Genomic DNA, 20,430 nt, shown 5'->3' with positions numbered 1-20,430 from the left:
GGAAAGTCTGCGAACATCTCTATCGAAACAGCGATCCTTCTGTCTTCGAGACGTGGTTACCGTCGATCGTCGAGAATTTTCTCCGCATATTTTCCGCTTTACGAGCGCCGCGAATCGTAACAATGCGTCGACCACTTTACTATTGTAGCTAACGACCTTTCCCGATAAGTCGTGCCACATCGTGCAGTCGTACAAAGCCGGTCGAATATTCAAAAGAATTTCTAACTGTCTCTCCATCGCGCTACTGCCTGGCGAGCGGAGCGCGAGTTGAAACGCGAGGGGCAACGAACTTTCGTTGAAGTCACGGCAGCAGACACGGCAAACGCGACGTTAGGGATTCCGTAATAGTATGTGTCGCTTAAATAAACTTCAGCGAGAATAGATCGTCCAAGTGGAACATTTGATTCCAGCTACGACTGTCGAAGGTGTACGTGTGATTTTTGTCACGCTGCAAAGAGCGATGTGTTCACGCTTCGACGATTAGGATTTAATTGATAAATCTCGTCGCACACCTAATCGGTTTTTTCGTAGAGCGTTATTCTATTTAAACGCGTTTTTTTCATAAATTTCCTTTTTTCTTTTCTTTCAAATTTTTTTAGAATTAATACTTTATAATATATACAGGACTTGCATTTAGAAAAAAATGTCACAAGTTATAATTCTTGAATATAAAAAATATTTTTAAACTTTTACAGATATCATAATGTTTAATATACGGTTTTGTTTCTTTTTTTACAATTCGGATAAAACTATATATGCAATGATAGAATTGGAAAATAATTTTAGAAAACAAATCGATATTCTCTGGCCAAGCTTTCTAGACGAATCGATCAAATGAAATTTTATATAGCACGTTTTTACACACACGCATATATTTATCCCTCTATTTTCTACAATAAGTAATAATGTGATAAAATGTTAGCTTCCGGCATTTAGACGAAAATGGAAAGTCATCGTCAATCGTTCGATCTGTTAAAAATACACATTCACGAAGTGAAATATGTGATCGATCAACGTGACATGTACAATTAAGTCTGGACAGAAAACGATGCGCGTAGTAAACATCGTATATAATGGACTCTCGAATATCAAGATTACTCTGTCTACAGAAAAATCATATAGAAATAAAAAGAAAATAACTGCTCGATAGGTTTGCGAAAAGATTTCAAAAATTCGCGTTACATCTATCATTTCTCCGTTTGAAATGGGTAGCGCCATTTAATACCTTGTATAAAACGCGACGAATCCCGCGGCTCCGCGTGCAATTTATTCTCCCCCCGTGTGATCCACCCCGTTGCGGCGAACGTCTTCACCTTCACCTTTCGCGTCGCGTCGCGTCGTTTGTGTTCGCGTCTTCGAGAGTCCTTTTACCGCGCGGTTAGCGGAGGGACGAGGTGTGAACGAAGAACCACAAGTGGCCCGGAAAGGGTGTCCCTTTTCGCCCCCGGTGGTAACTCAATCCGCCGGTCGACCGACCGACCTGGCCGTCGCCCGCGACTTTCACGGAGTTACGCGTTTTCCTGCCGACATTACATTCGATATATATACGGGGCGTCGGTGAAGGTCCGATCAGCCACGGTCGATTGGAGCTACGCCCTTACGCCACGGGAATAAGCCGCGTGCCAGAGAGAGACAGATAGAGAAGAAGAGAGAGAGAGAGAGCGAGAAAACGAGATCTGAGGGGGTTTGGCGGATCGCCAGGACTCCCCTCTCGGCAGCCGAAGCCGAGATATCACGGCGTGGTGGGTGATTCACGTGCGCGCGAGCAAACAGTTACCGAGCGACGATGCAACAAATTAACCGGCAGTAATTGGTTGTCATATAACGTTACCTCGCAATTCGCGGAATTCTCTGGGTACACGTCAAATAGCAACGTCCGTATTATTTCAATAACAGACCGAACCGTTACAAACTGTCCGGCAAATGTGTTACTGTCTGCGTAAATCTCACTTGGCTTAAATCGCTTAATCTCTGGCTAGAATGCGGAGATTACGGAATTTCTTTTCTAAACGGTGGGTCTCCTGCGTAGCTTTAGGTAGACATGTTTATTTATGTTAGGGCTGCCGTGGAGCGTGTGAGTTAGCATCTTTCGAGGGGTAGAAGCACGAACAATAGCATACCTTGAATGATGGGTTGAAAAAAAAAAAAGAATTGAGCGGTTAACTTTTTTATATATACATTTTTTATTGTATGCACGCGATCTTTCTTTCGTTTTATATATTAATTATATTATATATTTATGTATGCGGAGAAACGCGCGTAGTTATATACATATAAATTTAACAAGACATTAATCTTGATATAACTTATCGCTCATTTATTATCTTCAGAAGTTTAAGATATAATTTAATTACCAAGTAGATTAATCGCGCAGGAAATTTATATTAATTCAGCGTTTAGAATATTCATTCGCTTTTCTTCTCATTTATGTGAAAGTACTTAAATAATTTATAATATACAAAATGTGCGGAATTTTAATGTCAACATTTCGGGATCGATAAACTAAGAAAACAAATATTTATAAATTTTCTCCAAAATGAAGCAGACATTTTTGTCTGTTTTTTTGCGATTTTCTCCAAAATGAAGCAGAAACGAACAAATTTTTAAAGAATTTTTTTTCTTAGTTTATTGATCCCCCACACGCTTCCAAAATTTTGACATTTAAATTCGGGACATCCTGTATAATATTAAGTGTTATACACGCATACATAAGCTTCCGTGTGAAAAGTCAATCTGATTTTTAGACAATCTGTGAATAAATATTTTTCTTCGGTTCGTAAATTTTTCGATACTTTAAAAATAGGACGGCCGTGTTACAGTTATTGCGTTAAAGCGTAACAAGTATCACGGATTAAAGATCCGCTTCCGAAAATTAATTGGCGCGCGACGATTTCCACGGCAGCCGACAACCGGCCGACGTAGTAATTGGGAAGAGAAACGAGCGGGCCAATTGTGGCCACCTGTTCTGTTATGGGTGCGTAAACGGAAGGGGCGCCTTAAAACACATCGCGTACGCGTTTCACAATTCCCAACCGTTACCTCGCTCCCTAAAGCGTCGAGTACACTCGAATAATCCCCAAGCAGGACCTCGCGCACGAATACGAAAGTCCGGTAAACCTTCGCGTACATGCACAGAATCTACGAATGTCAGTTAACATCAATCGAATATATAGTATCACCGAACAAAGTTATTATTAACAGAATTATTAATTTGCTTTTAGTTGATGTTTAATAATATTGATTAATTTGAAATATGGATATTAAAATATTTTTATTTACTTTTTTGAGAAATAAAACATTTTATATATATATTATTAAAATATTTCTAAATATTTTAATAATATATATAAACGTAGGTAGGTAGGTACATCTTGTCGGTTCCCAGGGATACATGCGGGCGCGCGCGATAAACATCGAGATCGGGAGGACCCCGTCGAAGAGGGAGCAGGTAGAAATTCTCGGGACAATTTTTAACGACGACCACTACCGTCACCCACCGTCAAAATGCGCCTGTGTCTACCAGCTGTCCTCGAGATGATGGCGCCTCTTCTCTTGGCAGTCTCAAGTATTGCTCGTTGTTCCGGCACTTGCTACCTACACTTATACACCGAGCATATTTTTCGGAAATAAACTCATGACGCTTATGTTGCGGTCAGCACCCTTTTGTAACCGCAGATCTGTAAAGCAAAGTCGCAGTAGGTTCGAAACGACACGTTTCAAATGTTGTGTTTCAAATAGAATGTGACCACGACATATTATTCAAATTCAAATTTCTTCTAAGAAGTTTGCTCGCTGTATGCTTATTTCGTCCGATCAATCGAGAAACCGGCAGGTGTTCCCGCAACACCAGAAAATCGAAGAGAAGAATATTGTAATTTAAATATTTTAAAATATAATTTATACCATGAGCACGAAAAAATTATGAATTAAGTTCAACTTGTTTGAATTCAAAAGTGAGAGAAAAAAAGGCGGAAGTACACATAGCCATTAGAAGCCATTAGTCGCCTATGTAGGTTACGTATAAAAAGAGGTTTTACATAATTCACACGTGTAGATTATTGTTATTCACACGGCCGGTTGAAAGTTTCTTCGTGCCATTCGTGCCACAGTAGCGACTCATTTATATTGATTCTTGAGAATCTCGAGGTATAAGCGTTTACGAAAAGGTATGCGTCACGCATGCCATGAAACGAAGAACTTTCACGCGTCAGAGTTCCCCTTTATATTAGAGAAATTAAGATCCAATCGCGTCTCTATCGGGCGGCTCCGCGTTAATAATTTTTTGTTTCGCGCGCGTTTCGAGGGGATAACGACTCTTTCGAAAACTTAATAGCGAAGAAACAAACCTTGTGAAACCTGTCAACTGTTTCCAACGGCTTATACACTCTCCCTTCCGATTCTCTCGTTAAACGATGCTTACTGTGAGATACAAGAGACGTAGGTAGGTAGGTAGGTACATCTTGTCGGTTCCCAGGGATACATGCGGGCGCGCGCGATAAACATCGAGATCGGGAGGACCCCGTCGAAGAGGGAGCAGGTAGAAATTCTCGGGACAATTTTTAACGACGATCACTACCGTCACCCACCGTCAAAATGCGCGCCTGTGTCTACCAGCTGTCCTCGAGATGATGGCGCCTCTTCTCTTGGCAGTCTCAAGTATTGCTCGTTGTTCCGGCACTTGCTACCTACACTTATACACCGAGCATATTTTTCGGAAATAAACTCATGACGCTTATGTTGCGGTCAGCACCCTTTTGTAACCGCAGATCTGTAAAGCAAAGTCGCAGTAGGTTCGAAACGACACGTTTCAAATGTTGTGTTTCAAATAGAATGTGACCACGACATATTATTCAAATTCAAATTTCTTCTAAGAAGTTTGCTCGCTGTATGCTTATTTCGTCCGATCAATCGAGAAACCGGCAGGTGTTCCCGCAACACCAGAAAATCGAAGAGAAGAATATTGTAATTATTTTTGCGTAAAATATAAATTTATCATAATATCATAATCATCTTCGTCATAAATCTTGCTGTGTCTGAAATTAATTGGTAGATGAAGATTATGCCATGAATATCTTCGAAGAGGAAGAGAATGTTAATAAACGTCGATGGATTCAAGCGCGTTCTCTCTTGAAAAATGTCGTTGCCAGCAGCGAGAGATGAGTACACAGTCAGAGATTCCATGGGAAGTTATAGAACGAGATTGCATCTTAATGCCTTCGCGCGCGCGACGGGGGAACAAAGTTTATTTATCGCCGCTGGTGAGCACTGCCGTGTGTTTGTCATTACCGGTAATGCAGTTTTAATAACTCAAAGTTTCTATTCTTCTTCAATATTAACAATCCCACTTCAGCGATTCTCTCCGTCCGCCATTGTCTCGATGCTCGCTTCCAACGGATGCAAAGTTATCAGCGTGGATGCGCGCGGTCAAGCAACGGCCGCTGGGTGTATCCAGCATTTCTCTTTCAAGCTACCACGGCCGACATATCGTATGTCGCGTTCGTTTTTCACTCGCATATATCTTCCGCGACGCTTACAACCTCTTCGGCAGAGTATTCAGGCCACGGTGAGTGTCCCGTTTCACGAAACCGACCAGTAACCAAAATGGTGCCTCGTAATAGGATCTACCACTACAAGGAGTAATCGGAAGTCTCTCGTGCAGATGGAACGGCAAGAGAATTCAAACGCTGCCCCTATAAAACCATCCGCGCTAACGACGCTAATAAATCCCGACGTCTTCAGTGGGGTGGAAGGGGGAGAGGGCATCACCGAACGCTGAAACATATTGCGGGAAACGGCGGGATTCGCGATGAGAACCACTGCGATATCGCTTGTCATAAGTCACTCAGCGTGTGGCGTACAACGAACATGGGCACGTACGTAGGATCTCTGCGCACACAAGCCCGTTCTCGACTTCTTCCCTTTCATTCTATTTTCCTTGGTGCTCTTCTCGCGTTCCTTCTCTCAGCCTCCGGCTCTTTCTTTTATCAACAACAATCCTCCTCCATCTCGCTCGTCTACCTCTTCTTCCTCCGTCCCGCTTTCGTCGTCCATTCTCTCGTTATACATTCAACCAGTTGATCTTACGAGCATTTTACGGACACTCCCAGACCGCGTCCAGGACAACGCGCGTCCTGTACCCCGCTGGGCTGTTCCGTCGCCATCGAGCGAGAGGTTCATCTTGTTCGCTAATCCAGTCGCACCATCGAATTCGGTGCCGCGATACAGTTTGGTTTAATCGTTAAACGAGACAAGTAGAGAAAACGACGATAATTTATTTTACAATCCACATTTGAACAAATACCGCGCAAGGAAGGGAGGAAGAGAAAATGAAACGGAAAGAAAGAGCGAGAGAGAGAGAAAGATGATATTTATTATTATGCATGTCGATCGAAATCTCACGACGAGCTAGGATCTCTGCGCACACAAGCCCGTTCTCGACTTCTTCCCTTTCATTCTATTTTCCTTGGTGCTCTTCTCGCGTTCCTTCTCTCAGCCTCCGGCTCTTTCTTTTATCAACAACAATCCTCCTCCATCTCGCTCGTCTACCTCTTCTTCCTCCGTCCCGCTTTCGTCGTCCATTCTCTCGTTATACATTCAACCAGTTGATCTTACGAGCATTTTACGGACACTCCCAGACCGCGTCCAGGACAACGCGCGTCCTGTACCCCGCTGGGCTGTTCCGTCGCCATCGAGCGAGAGGTTCATCTTGTTCGCTAATCCAGTCGCACCATCGAATTCGGTGCCGCGATACAGTTTGGTTTAATCGTTAAACGAGACAAGTAGAGAAAACGACGATAATTTATTTTACAATCCACATTTGAACAAATACCGCGCAAGAAAGGGAGGAAGAGAAAATGAAACGGACAGAAAGAGCGAGAGAGAGAGAGAAAGATGATATTTATTATTATGCATGTCGATCGAAATCTCACGACGAGCCACGACGATAAGAATCTTTTGATAAAAGCATTACTAAAGAAATTCCGAATAAAATAGAGCCAGCTTTTACTATTTTCAATAGAAACAATAATCTCGAATAAAAGAGAGGATTAGCTAAAATGTAACCATAATATAAGAAAACGTAATTAAAGTAAATGCGTTTCTTCTCTATGTAGAATCCTTCATATAGAAAGAGACAAACAATTTATCGCTTTAATTTATGTTCCTATTTCATTTTTTAAGCATCATACAAATATAATTATGCAATAATTTGTAAAATGCATTACTGTTTTAATGTATCATCCGTAATAATATATAAAATGAAAAAGGCTATTATTCTGTACATCACAAATATTTACAAAAAATAGAGGATACTATCGACGTGGATTATTTGCACGAACGACTAGCATAAGAAGAAAAAAAAAAAAAACAAAGATTTATAACAGTCGTAAAATCATGCGGAGAGAACTCCAGGAGGTATTCTTGGATATATCTCAGGTTTCCGATTTCGAGAATGATTTTTTTCTCCACGCACGGGATCCAGCCCGCTACCTGGGAGGAGAAAAGTTTCTTGCGCTGCAAGTCCAATGTGACAACACGGTGTCATGTAACAGTTTATTCCGAGTCTCGAATTTCCCGGCAATATTTAATCGATCCCCCAACATGAATGAGAAAAGTTCGAGCCGGCATTTCTCAATACGCGACACCTGGAAGTTAATCTAAAGTTTCGAATTTCCAAGATATTTTACCCGTGATCTCTCCGATCGCAGTAAGCGCAGTAAACGTCGATATCCTCGACGAGAAGACGCGCGATCGCTCACGCTGGTATCGTACAAAAATAGCATTAAGGCATCTGGTGCGTTGCTTTGAGACAGTTGTGGAATCGATTCGTTCAGCCACTGCTAAAATATACATAAAAAAAGAAATCGTATAAATTATAAAATTCGCGCGCGTACATGTATATAGCTAAAGAGATTAAATTTACAATTCATCTTATCGAGATCGTGTGTGTCGTATTTTTAGAAAATTACGTGACTTGTTCCAGACGATATAAATCCATATATTCTTTGATCAAATTTTTTTTGACATCCAATTTATATGTATCGCGACGTGTTCTTATTTACACGATTGTTTTGACGCCTTGTGAATATGAAACGTTGGACCGTACATGCTTCTTCGCTGTGTATATATCATCTTTTTTTTTTTCTGTGTTTCTCTCATTCCTCTGCCAGAACAGTGCTCGCTTCCGTTTGCCACCCGACACGACAATCTACGAAGCGAGAAACGAGAGAGAGAGAGAGAGAGAGAGAAGAGATGAATTGGGGGAAAGGGGGATTTGGAGAGGTAGCGCAGAGAGAAAGAAAGAGAAGACACATAATGTCTATTCATCACCGATCGAAGATGGACGTTCTTTCGAAGGGTCTGCTAACGTAGCACGCATTTGAATATGAAAATATGCCACGAATTAAAATAACACTGACTATAGTGAGCTACGCAGGGCGCGATCTTAAATAATTCATGGGATTTTTCACTTCACCGCGACGTATCCCAGAGTAACCGTGATCTTGATCGGGCTCCGCCCGATCACGCCGAAGGGTATCGTACGAGTCAGCTGTTTTTATTTAAGCAGTCTAAAAAGAAAGACTTTTGATAGCAAAGACTTGCGATACGAATTGCATTATATTTTCTCCAAGAATTCAAAGAATTCCAATTCTCTTGACGCAATGATATTTGATATTTCGTAATTTCAATAAAATACAAAATTGATATGCGCATTATCATTCGCAAAAGTTCAAGACGTTATCAGGAAAAAAAAAATGTTATTCGTGTATGATTATTGTTCCATAATGCGGTCACCAGGCATCAGAAGCTATTAATACGACTACCACAGAAAGGCGTTGTGTAATATTAACTGTTAAATCAGGTCACGCATAAACGATCCGCACATCAATATAAAAAAGTCCTTCGATTTAATGTATGAATACGTAACACACAGGATTTTCCATTTTTAAAAGCAATTGCGAGATTTTCTATTATTCTGATATTTACAGTATTATTATTATTATTATCGAAGTGCTATTTATTTAACGCTCTGGAATAAATTCTCTCATACGCAAAACGATATAAATAAATAAATAATTTTCATGAAAATACGATACGGCGAGATTTATAAATGTATATGCATAGATTAAAAATGTGAAAATATGACATGAAAAGCGGAGTTTCAAATAAATAAATAAAAATGATTAAAATATCACAAACAGAAAATTAGTCAATTTTCAACTAATTAGAAAAATCAAGTAAACTGAAAAGACAAGCTTTCCATTTTAGACACCAATCTAAAGAATTGCGGAAGCTTGCAAAGAATCAGGTTTTAAATTCCTTGATAGTGACGTTATAAATAATTGTCATTGTTCCAATAGAGAAGCGGCACATCTAAAAGATTTTACGGTAAAAGTCAATGCGAGAAAGCGACGCGGTCAATTTATCAACATGTGTTTCGGTCACTTTTCAAGCTAATTCAAATTTTTTTCTATATATACATTGACACGTTACATATTATTAAAACAATTTCTTTGGAAACTTCCTTAGTAGGTAAAAATCTTTTTTAGTAGACTTCTTTAGAGAAAGAGAGAGAGAGAGGGAGAGTGGAGACCTTCAAGACCCAAAAGTTAACAAAACTATTATATTACGGAAAGGTAATAAATTTTCGACCTTATTTTTTGTTTTACAGATTTCAAAGAAACGCATTGTGTTTGCGTATTTCTTCGGACTATAAAATTTATAAAATTTATGACTCTTACATGCGCTTAAAAAGTTCATTGAGAAATATCGCAAGACTCAGAATATTGTAAATCCAATTTGCGGACAAGGGTAACTCGCAGGAAGCGCAATTAAAGCGATTTAGATGAGATGGTAAATGCGGTTTGGACTAACAAACTTTTTCACGCTGAAAAGAAAAGTTTCGTCTGTAATCTCGGGATTTATGAGCGCACGCGCACATTGTAAATACCGGAATTTCACGCGCTGATCTTATAACCGGGCATACATTATCTCGCGCGTCTTCATTTCGTAATTTTGTAATCGTACATTGTTATAAATCACGTAATATATAACTACCTACGTTATATATATACTTATTAAAGTCATGACATTATGTTAGCCCTTCGAGCGTAACTTTCTCTACGGCCGGCTGCGACACGTGTCACATACCTTCTCACCTTATCGTTATTTATCTGAGTCGGCCGATGCTCAAGTAAATACGGACCACCGTGCAGCCTACAATGATACAGAGATTTCTTTATGCCTGATTGTCAAAAGGGGCTCACGAAGATAGGCCGCATAGTTGTTCGAATTTTTTCGCGAGGCTACCGTAGTTACGTAAAGGGAAATGGATAAGGCGGTTTATCTCCGCCATGGAGTACACCAAAACGGATAATCTCGTAACATTCTCGGTATTATCCGTTGCATTCGCGCAAACAATTTTCTTTACTGTCGTTTTTTTACCTGACATTTAAAAGAGTCAACTTCCGACCATATTTTTTGTCCGTAGATACTACAATAAAAGTTAATCTTTAGCGTTTTTAAGGACCTTCCTTTTGTCATCTTAAAATTCTAAGATTTTTTTTATATACTCTTTCACGTAATAATCTGGTAAGCAGCTGAAGATAAAAATGACAGATTAGGCAATGACGTTGTGGGTAGAAAAATACAAAAAGTCCTAGCAATAATTCAAGTTTTACGACGAAATATTTTAAAATATTGCTTTGTAGTTGATATATCCCAGTATGTAAGATATATACTCGAATTAAATTACAAAAATGATTCTATTAATATTATGACATCAATATTTTTAAGATATTAGGTATTTAAACAAATTATAAACTTTAATAACGCGTATGAAATCTTTTTTTTTTTTTTATTATTATTTACATCGATTGAATTCTATGCGACAACTTGATTCAACGCTTAATCATCAGGATACTTTCGTTAAGAAAAACCAGAGGATAAACCGAATGGATAAAAAAATATGTCCGTACCACGCAAATGTGGACAACCGGTGCGCGCAAAAATGTACACGTCGTATAACAGAAATTTCGTTTTACGCGTAACATTTTCGCACGTCCACGCTTTTAATGGTCCGTTTTAATGTACATAAAAAAAATGTAGCGGCCGTCGGCGAGCGAGAGAAATTAATTGCGAATGGCAAGCCCGCGGATGGCGGGAGAGAGGCGCGCGTTCCACAAGATTACACCGTATCCGTCCCTGGTGTCTGATGCGGATACCGTGTAGCGGTGGTATAGGAACCGGTGGATTCGACTCGCGCGTTCCTCTGATAAATATAAGCGCGAGCGTGTACACACATGCCGCGTTTACACGCCGAGGGCCGTGAGGCGTGCACGCGCGGTTATACGATGAGAGCCGACACGTCGGTAAATTTCAACGTGATCACCGGCTACAAGCCTTACGACAAACGAAAGGCGCGCAGGCCGCGTACCGTAATATTCCGTCGAATTTACGGGGCGCCGTACGTTACGACTTTATTACAGGACGCGGCGCAGAGGTAACCCACGAGGGTGATGTTACGTTCCAATGTGGGAATGTATTTCCATTTCGCTCCGATTCAACGTCGATTATCGTGAGACTGGGTGTACTGTCGCGCGAAACGGCATACGAGAAATAGGCTTGTCGTGACAGCTACAACGTGCTCGGATTGCTCGTATAAAGTCGACATCGTTAACGTTGTCTCTTTACGATGTATATCACGTGCAGTAATTTTTCCAGATTTTGTTATACAGATTTTACATTATTATTTGACAAACATGTAAGTCCAACTTCGAATATCTTTTATCAAAAGCTCAAAATATTATAATTCATAGTCCAAAAAGACTGTAATTAAACATTTTACGATTTAAACATATACAGTAGTTTATTTCTATTCGAAGTGGACTTTTTAAATTATTAAAAATTAATTAAATTTTGCGCAGAGGTAACCCACGAGGGTGATGTTACGTTCCAATGTGGGAATGTATTTCCATTTCGCTCCGATTCAACGTCGATTATCGTGAGACTGGGTGTACTGTCGCGCGAAACGGCATACGAGAAATAGGCTTGTCGTGACAGCTACAACGTGCTCGGATTGCTCGTATAAAGTCGACATCGTTAACGTTGTCTCTTTACGATGTATATCACGTGCAGTAATTTTTCCAGATTTTGTTATACAGATTTTACATTATTATTTGACAAACATGTAAGTCCAACTTCGAATATCTTTTATCAAAAGCTCAAAATATTATAATTCATAGTCCAAAAAGACTGTAATTAAACATTTTACGATTTAAACATATACAGTAGTTTATTTCTATTCGAAGTGGACTTTTTAAATTATTAAAAATTAATTAAATTTGAATACGCATTCTTCGCGATGTCATTAGATGCCATATAATTAAATCAAATAATTGGATTCGCACTTGATGTAAATTCTGATTTATGGACCATAATATGTTCTCGTTATTCACTGATGGATTATTATCGGATTCCAGATTATTTTTTATATAAAGAGAAACTATCGGTGATACAATTTTTTTTGTAAGAAATTACGGGTAGTAATTAATTTTGCTTCGTGATTGCAGCCAAAATGACACGCACGTGACGTTCGTACAACCGCGGCATACTAATGAAAAATTTCATTATTTGACAAATTCCACCGTATATACGATCGGTGCGCCGCCAGTTTGATTGACAATTCAAGTTTATTACGTTCCTCTTGTGCAAGATAGAAATTTACATTTTTCCACAAGTTGGAAATCGCTACGCATGGATATTACTTGTGAAAAGAAGCTCGTTACACGACTAGCTACAAACCGGTATAACAAGGTCATGTAGCACGGAGAAAATAGAAAACAGCTTTACATGAAAATAGAGGGTGAATTAAGGGGCCTCGTTCTCTCGAAGAACCATAGTCTTACGACGTAGGAGGGCCAAAAAGGAGCGATCTCAAAAGTCGCAACCATTGAAACTGGCAGAGGGTGACCAATGTTATTGAAGTGCTGTTGAAATAAATTTTACATGCTGAAAAGAAGAGAGAGTTCCGCTAGGCACCGCAAGCCGAACACTGTTGTCAAGAAGTCAAACAGCCGATATTGAAAAGGTCACGAATTTTCAGAAAACGGATCAAGGATTTGTATCCTGTCGCTAGATAAAAAGTTGTATTTCCTTCGAACTTTCGAAGAACCTAGCGGACTTATTTACGCTGCTTGAATGAAAAAAATATATGGAAAAAAATAAATATTACGAATAAAATATATCTTTTGAAATACAAATTTTACAACCAATATATTAAAATACATACTTGAAAAAAGAAAATTTGAAATGCTAAAAATATAAACAATTTAATCAAATCAAATACAATTTGCTTAGTAAATCTTATTACGCGAAAATTAATTTAATTAATTGAATTTAATATTATATACAAAGATTTTTTCTTTTGTAAAATATTTATGCCTATGTCAGTCTTATCATTTATCGACCGAATTGTCGCCGTATAGAGGAACTGTTAATTAGGACCTTTGTCGAATCGATACAAGTCTAAGGTGGAAAGGAATCCGGGGGTGCAGCCTAGTAACACAGATGATAGAATCCGATAGGGCCACGTAGTGGATCATGCAGATACGATCGGGATTCCGTATTTTCGCGACTAAGCCAGCGGACTGCGCTCCCCGGGCGGACTGTTATATTTTGGTGAGATGCATCGATCGTCGGACGGATACACGTCCCACGAGGCTCGTTAAGGGGAAACGATCACGCGCGCGCGCGCGCGACAAGGACAGAATTATCGTAGAATGGCAAGAAATCCGACTCCCCGTAGGCGGCTTTATAATGCTAAGACGTCGCCTACCTGTGCATCGTGGCACTTATTAAATCTCGCTCTGACATCTCTCCTCTCGCGCCGCGTACCTTTCATCTCGGGTTACCGCTCGACCGGTACTCGCAACCAATCGTGCTGCCTACGCTTTGAATGTCAGAGACTTTGCGTCGCGAGATTTGTAGGAATCAACGTCTTTTATCCTCGCGCCGCGTCGTCTCGACGCGCGTGTTCCCGAACATTTCATCGTCAGTCGAATATTCGTCCTGGTCGTTTTAATCTTGTATCTCCGTCGACAGTTGCCAACTTGCGATCATCGTTTTTTGCTACATACAACATGCTCGAGAATATATGTAGCTGTATACGCATATATATATATATATATGTAAGTAGACGCAGGAATCAAAAGAGTTCTTTCGAGAGCATCCTCAGCGTTTCGAAAAAGTCGGAAAAACGTATCAGCTCGTCAAGGACTGTTATTAGATTTTTCACTGGAAAACTTTCTTTGACAAGTTTAGATGCGCGTTGCACAACACAATTGCATCGTAGGAATTTACTTGCTACATACAAGTTGTAAAAATAAACGCCCATATACGAAAAATTTTCAAGAGGGGCATATAAATGAAAAAATATTTTGATACACAATCGTCTCTCTGTAAAATTTTTAATTTATTCTTGTTGTTTTCTACGTGAAATTAACTATGTAACTTCTTTTGCATAAAATGAATAATTGAATGACAAATATATGTAAAATGAAAAACGACTAGAATAAAATTAAAAGAGAAAAATACTATATAAATAATAATAACATTTTACATATTTTTTATTTATTATTTATTTAGTTCAGCCTTTGAAAGTCCTATTTCCGGACCGACATATGTATACAGGGTGTCCCCAATTTAAATGTCAAAACTTTAGGAGCGTGTAGGGGACCGATAAACTAAGACAAAAAGTCCTTTAGAGATTTGCTCGTTTTTGCTTCGTTTTGAAGAAAATCGCAAAAAATCAAACAAATAATTTCCACCAAAAAAACTTAAAACAACACTAAAATTATTAGATTTATCAAAAAGTATTATAAAATAAAAATTGTAGAACATGGAATAAAGAAAAGAGAGCGAGTTAAAATCCTCCTGAGGTAAAATTAGAGGATTGTAGATAAATACGCGACAACGCAAAATTTTGTTTCTAATCTAATTTTACCTCAGGAGGATTTTAACTCACTCTCTTTTCTTAATTCCATATTCTACAATTTTTATTTTGTAATACTTTTTGATAAATCTAATAATTTTAGTGTTGTTTTAAGTTTTTTGGTGAAAATTATTTGTTTCATTTTTTGCGATTTTCTTCAAAACAAAACAAAAACGAGCAAATCTTTAAAGGACTTTTTGTCTTACTTTATCGGTCCCCTACACGCTCCTAAAGTTTTGACATTTAAATTGGGGACACCCTGTATAATCGCAGTACGAAATTCCGACTCCGATTGTTCGAAGCGACGTGTGAGTTCGATCGAGAAGGCGGTACGGTCTTTTTACGTTGTTTGCAAACTTGTGCGGAGCATATCGCGCGGAGGGGTCATCACGCGCTTTCCAAAAGCGAACAATAGAAGGGAAGTTGCCGTCTAGACATAAAAGCCGAAAAAGTTGTGACTGCATCTTCCAGCGAGAAGGACTCGTGCGCGAGGCCGTATCCTGAAGATGGCCAGCAGACCCCCGGAGAGCTCGTATAGTATATCGTCCGGATAGCATCCTTCGTCGTCCTTCCTCTCCCCCCCTCCCCTCCCCCCTCCCTTTTCCTCCGACGCAGCCGACCGACCTGCAGGCCGGGAACGAACGTTTTGGTCACTTGAGTCTAATATCAATTTGTGGCACTCAAAAAAGAAACGTCTCTACCTAACACACGTATATATGATGAGGGTTCCTGAGAGAGAGCCTCCATCTCTCTCTCGTTTGGAAAGCACTTAATTTACATTAATTTTATTCCACGCCCAACAGAACGTAGACTCTTAACAAGACCATATTTCTTTTAAAGTAAACACTCGTCCGTGCATTTTGATTGGCATTCTGATGCAACGGAACGGCTTTCATAATCCCTTTACCAAACGACCACGCAAAAAAAAAAAAAAAAAAAAAAATCAAGAAGCGTGTGATTATAATTTCGAAACATCTCAGAATTACTTGCGAGATCGATCCAAGCGACGTGTAACAAACATTTGTCGGATATGTTTACGAATCTCAAATGTACCAAGACTAAATTACGATCGGTGCATGACGCATTATTATGAGAATCTTGACGCATTGTTATGAGAACCCTAAAAGCGCAGTGCAAGAGTGCACCTGGAACTGGTGCAGTGTTCGTGCTGATATGACGGCGTTATCAACGGCGGGGCCTGATCACCCGACCCTACCGGTGAGCGCGATTATGTAGCACATACCATACGGATGATAGGTGACAGGAAGTCGTAATCTACCTCTTCGCTATCTCCCGACAAAACCAGCGATTGTTTACATCGTGAGATTTTTAAATAAGGTGTTAAGTAATTTATTCACGCCCCCCCCCTCCCCCCTCCTCTGCCATCTCATCATTATATGTGCTCCGAACTTCTAACGATTCACACGATAAACCATAACACAACAACGTGCATCGCGTGTCGACTCGCGATCGACTCGTGAGACAATGCTTCGTCGGCCGTGAAGAGAAATCCGGGGGGATTCGGAGGACTCGGGGGACTCTCTTCCTTCCCAGAGAATCTTGTAGACGATTCACTCCGAGATGCGAGAGCCGCGTCGCATCTATAAGCTAATTTCACGTTGAATAAAAACGCGTAATCCTCTGAAAGGGAAATCCATTTAACGTTCGTCCCGTCCTCTCAAGATAAATTGCTTTTCGGGGGCGTCTTTCTAAAGCGAGGTTGCAGGAAGTTCGGGGATGACAGAGTTTCTTTGCGAAAGACCTGACGAGACCTCCCCCCGGGAATCCCCTATTTTGGTTTCCTTGACTGGTGGACGCCAAGCGTAACTGTCAACCGTGACCCGACAATGAACGCGGACGTACGTTGCCGAAAATCCACAAGGGGCGAATACCTCAATGTAAACTTCAATATGCTCGATTCTTATTTATATATATATCTTTCTCTTCCTCGTCCTTTTATATTTCGTCTCGACGGTATATTGAGTATTCTCGCTCTTTCGAAAACTTTATCAAACATTGCACACAACGTCTCTATATATATTGTATCTAAAAAAAATTCACCGGATTTGATGAAATGGCAGCATCGATATTTCTTTTAGAATAATTTTTCAAATTGTCAATATTAATTCTTTTATTCTATGAAAGAGCAAAACTCATGAAATTATTACGGGTATAATTTTGGTATGTTTGTAGATTGTTATGGATATATTGAAATATATTAAAATATAAAAAAAGATAAATGAGTAAATATAATATAAGCGTAAAAATAAATAAATATAATATAAGCGGTAATAAATAAATATAATATAATCGTTGTTGAGCTCTTATAATTCTTCTTCGTAATAGAAATAGATTAAAAATTATGACAAGTATGAAAGTAATATACACGACGATTATATATGTATATATTTACATTATCCCTATGAGATACATAAATTATGTTTATGTTTGTAAATCACTTTGGCAAATAATGCATCCCGATAAATTGTATTAGCAAACATTTGATTATTTGCTGAATTGATGCGATTCTCATAGCGCGATTAGAGCGGTCTGAAATAACTTTAGATCATTCTTATTTAATGTCGCTTGCGTTGTATTACCATCGACGTGTAGACTGGAAATAGATTCGTCGCAATTTCTTGCGCAGTTCATTGCGTTCTTGCGGACGCTGTCATATACCAGCACAGCTCGCTGCTAAATTGGATCGAAGCTGCTGCGACCGCAAACCCGCGAAAAGGAATAGACAGCCTCGGCTTGTTTTGACCTTTAAACTCCCGTCGAGAGCTTCCTTCTCCCTCTCATCCTCGATCCGATTACCAACCCGAGAGAGAGAGAGAGATTGCAACGGACCACCTGGCTCGTACGGAGAATTACATTCACTGTCCAGACGAGTAACGCGTCTGTAGAGACTCTAACGTCTGAAGCCTCGCGAAATGGTAATCGGAACCAATCCCGAACCGATCGTCGCCGTTCCTTTGCGGACGCCAACGGCAGACGTTGAGGAGAAGACGCCAAACCCCGAGCCTTCCCCCTCGTTATTGCTCCATCAGGGAAAAGCGTATGCCCGAGGGTCTTGTGTCCCCTTGCACTTCGTGGGGGATACCGGCCTCTGCGCGAGGATATTACCTTCGCCCACGAGAAAACCGACGATGTATGTATATATTATATATTTGCGAGAATATAGGAATATATCTCAAATATAGTGAGACGTCTGTGTGCGAGCAATGAAGGAAGGTGCTCGGCGTCAGATCACGATACGATGCGAAATTTATTCGACGTCGAAACGAATGCTTACGTTAGCATGAATGAATCTATGAGAGATCGCTATTGACACGAGGCGATGGCAAAGTATGCCAGTGTCAATGTGTCAAACTTTAATACAGAGGTTTCTTGACAAGTATGAAATTGCTTTTTTAATTAGAGAAAAAAATTATCTATAACATTTATATTTTTGTTACGTCTCTCGAATAAAGGAGAGAATAATAAAACTATTATCTCGAATAATTTCAAAAATTATTTAAAATGGATTAAAATATAAAATTGTATTCTCTATTTATAATTAAGCATTGGGCCCATCTTAATATTCCGTCCCTTATCGTTCATATTGCGGATGCCTTACATGAAAATAAAAAACACGTAACGCGTTACGGAGATATTTACAGAGATTTCAGCGTACAAGATATAACGATACTCGCCTCCTCGCGCGCGGCTTTACGACCGTAATAAACATGCCAGTTCGACATTTTTTTTTTAAACGCGAAAACCCTATTTTTTCGCACGCGTGTCCGCCACGGACGTCCGCGAAAGCGCATAAAATTCGGACAGTAGCGGACAGTTACACGGTACTCCTTCTTCGCGCAACGAGGCTGGATAATTCCCCATTTTACATCGGCGTAACTCTCGAACGCGATAACGACGGATGGAACGGCGATCGAGTAGTAAAAAACGAAGGATTTTTCAGCCGACGGTATTTTTAGCTGGAATTACGCGACAAAAAAATTTTGTCGCGCGCCGCGTTTAATCAGCATCGCATTTCCGGATGACGACGACCGTTATTATCCATTAATCCGCTTCTTCCGACAAACTATTTTAATTATTAAGCATTTTTGCAGACGTCTTTATCGATAAAAGTTTATCGCCGAACAAATATCGGCGACAAATCGATCGTTAGCAGCGAGACGGCAGGCGTCAATTTACCGGCAGCGACGCGCGAATTGGAAAGTTTATCGCGTCGACCCGGGATCGTCGAACTCGCCGCCTCCGTGTCCTCGAGCCTGCGATCTCGATCTCGAGGAGGGTATAGGTACTCCTCGGAACCGGTCGTGACCGTACCTACGCGAGACGTCGTTAATGCCGCGCGAGAGAATCCACCTACGAGTCGAGGGGGTGACCGCGTCTCGCCGCTCGTAACCAGCCCGAAAAGAAAGCAGTAAGTCGCTCAGCTGGAGAAGCGAGGGGGGAGGAAGGGAGGAAGGGAGAGAGAACCGCGGACCGATAATAAGCGCTCGTGAATCCCGAAGACCCCGAGCGAGGAGGAAGATGGAAAGAAGGGAGAGAGGATCCTGCCCGACCACCGTCTCTCGTTATCCACGCCACACGGCGCCCGGGCGTGACGTCATCTCGCGTGCGCGCCTATCGCGGCCCTAGCGTGCGATGCATCCGCGGCGGGGAGAATGCATCGCGCGTTCCCCATCGTGTGTACACACAGGTGCGCTCTTACACGGCGATACGTCGAGTATCGTCGCGTGTATGCATCTGCACGCGCATATATATATATACACGCGTGCACGCGTGGTTGGTTTAAACGTAGGCCAAAGTCGGAGTCGGAGCGCGAGGTTGCGACAGCAGCCAGCACGTCGAGAGATGCACGAGATGCTGCGTGATTCGCTCGCGTGTACCAGCTCGAGCGCTGCCGAGGGTGGGAGGGGAGGGGGGTGAGCCGAGGGGCCGGTAGCCCTGTCGCGCCGAAACTCGACGAAAACACACGAGCGCTACGGCTACGGCCGTGGCTTCCCCTTCCATCAATCGTTCCCCCACTCTCTCTCATTCTCTCTCTCTCTCTCCCTCTCTCTTTCATCTGTATCGGTCGGGCTTCGTCGTTGACTCCGGCGCTCTCGTCGTGCCTTCCCGCTCGCGTTCGCGTCACTTCGGAGTCAGTGCGTCCGTATCCGTCGTCGGGATAGGATCGCGACTCGTTCGTTCGGTCGCACGTGCCTAATCTTTCTTTCTTTCTTTCGTCGATCGTGAACGCGCGCGTCTCTGCTTCCAAGCAAAATATTTGGGAAACTACCGTGGTGCCTGTGCGTACGCGCGCTCGATTCGGAGTAAGTACATATACACAACGGCGACGTTTCATGTGCGCGAGTATAAGACACGAGACGCTTGTTTACGCATCTGATTTATAGTGCTACCGATCGCTCGTACATCGTGTATACACGACG

The 20,430-nt window shown here is 41.0% G+C and overlaps 1 protein-coding gene across 2 annotated transcripts in view; it reads left to right on the top strand.

Moving 5' to 3' along the window:
- Window positions 1–20,430, top strand: part of LOC115240784 (frizzled-2) — an 87,487-nt gene that overhangs the window by 42,557 nt on the left and 24,500 nt on the right. The window lies entirely within an intron of this gene.

The sequence above is a fragment of the Formica exsecta genome, unplaced genomic scaffold, assembly GCF_003651465.1.
Source record: "Formica exsecta isolate Colony F162 unplaced genomic scaffold, ASM365146v1 scaffold451, whole genome shotgun sequence".
Taxonomy (NCBI): Eukaryota; Metazoa; Arthropoda; class Insecta; order Hymenoptera; family Formicidae; genus Formica; species Formica exsecta.
The sequence above is the reverse complement of the archived record's forward strand: the minus strand, read 5'-3'. Positions and strand labels throughout refer to the sequence as shown.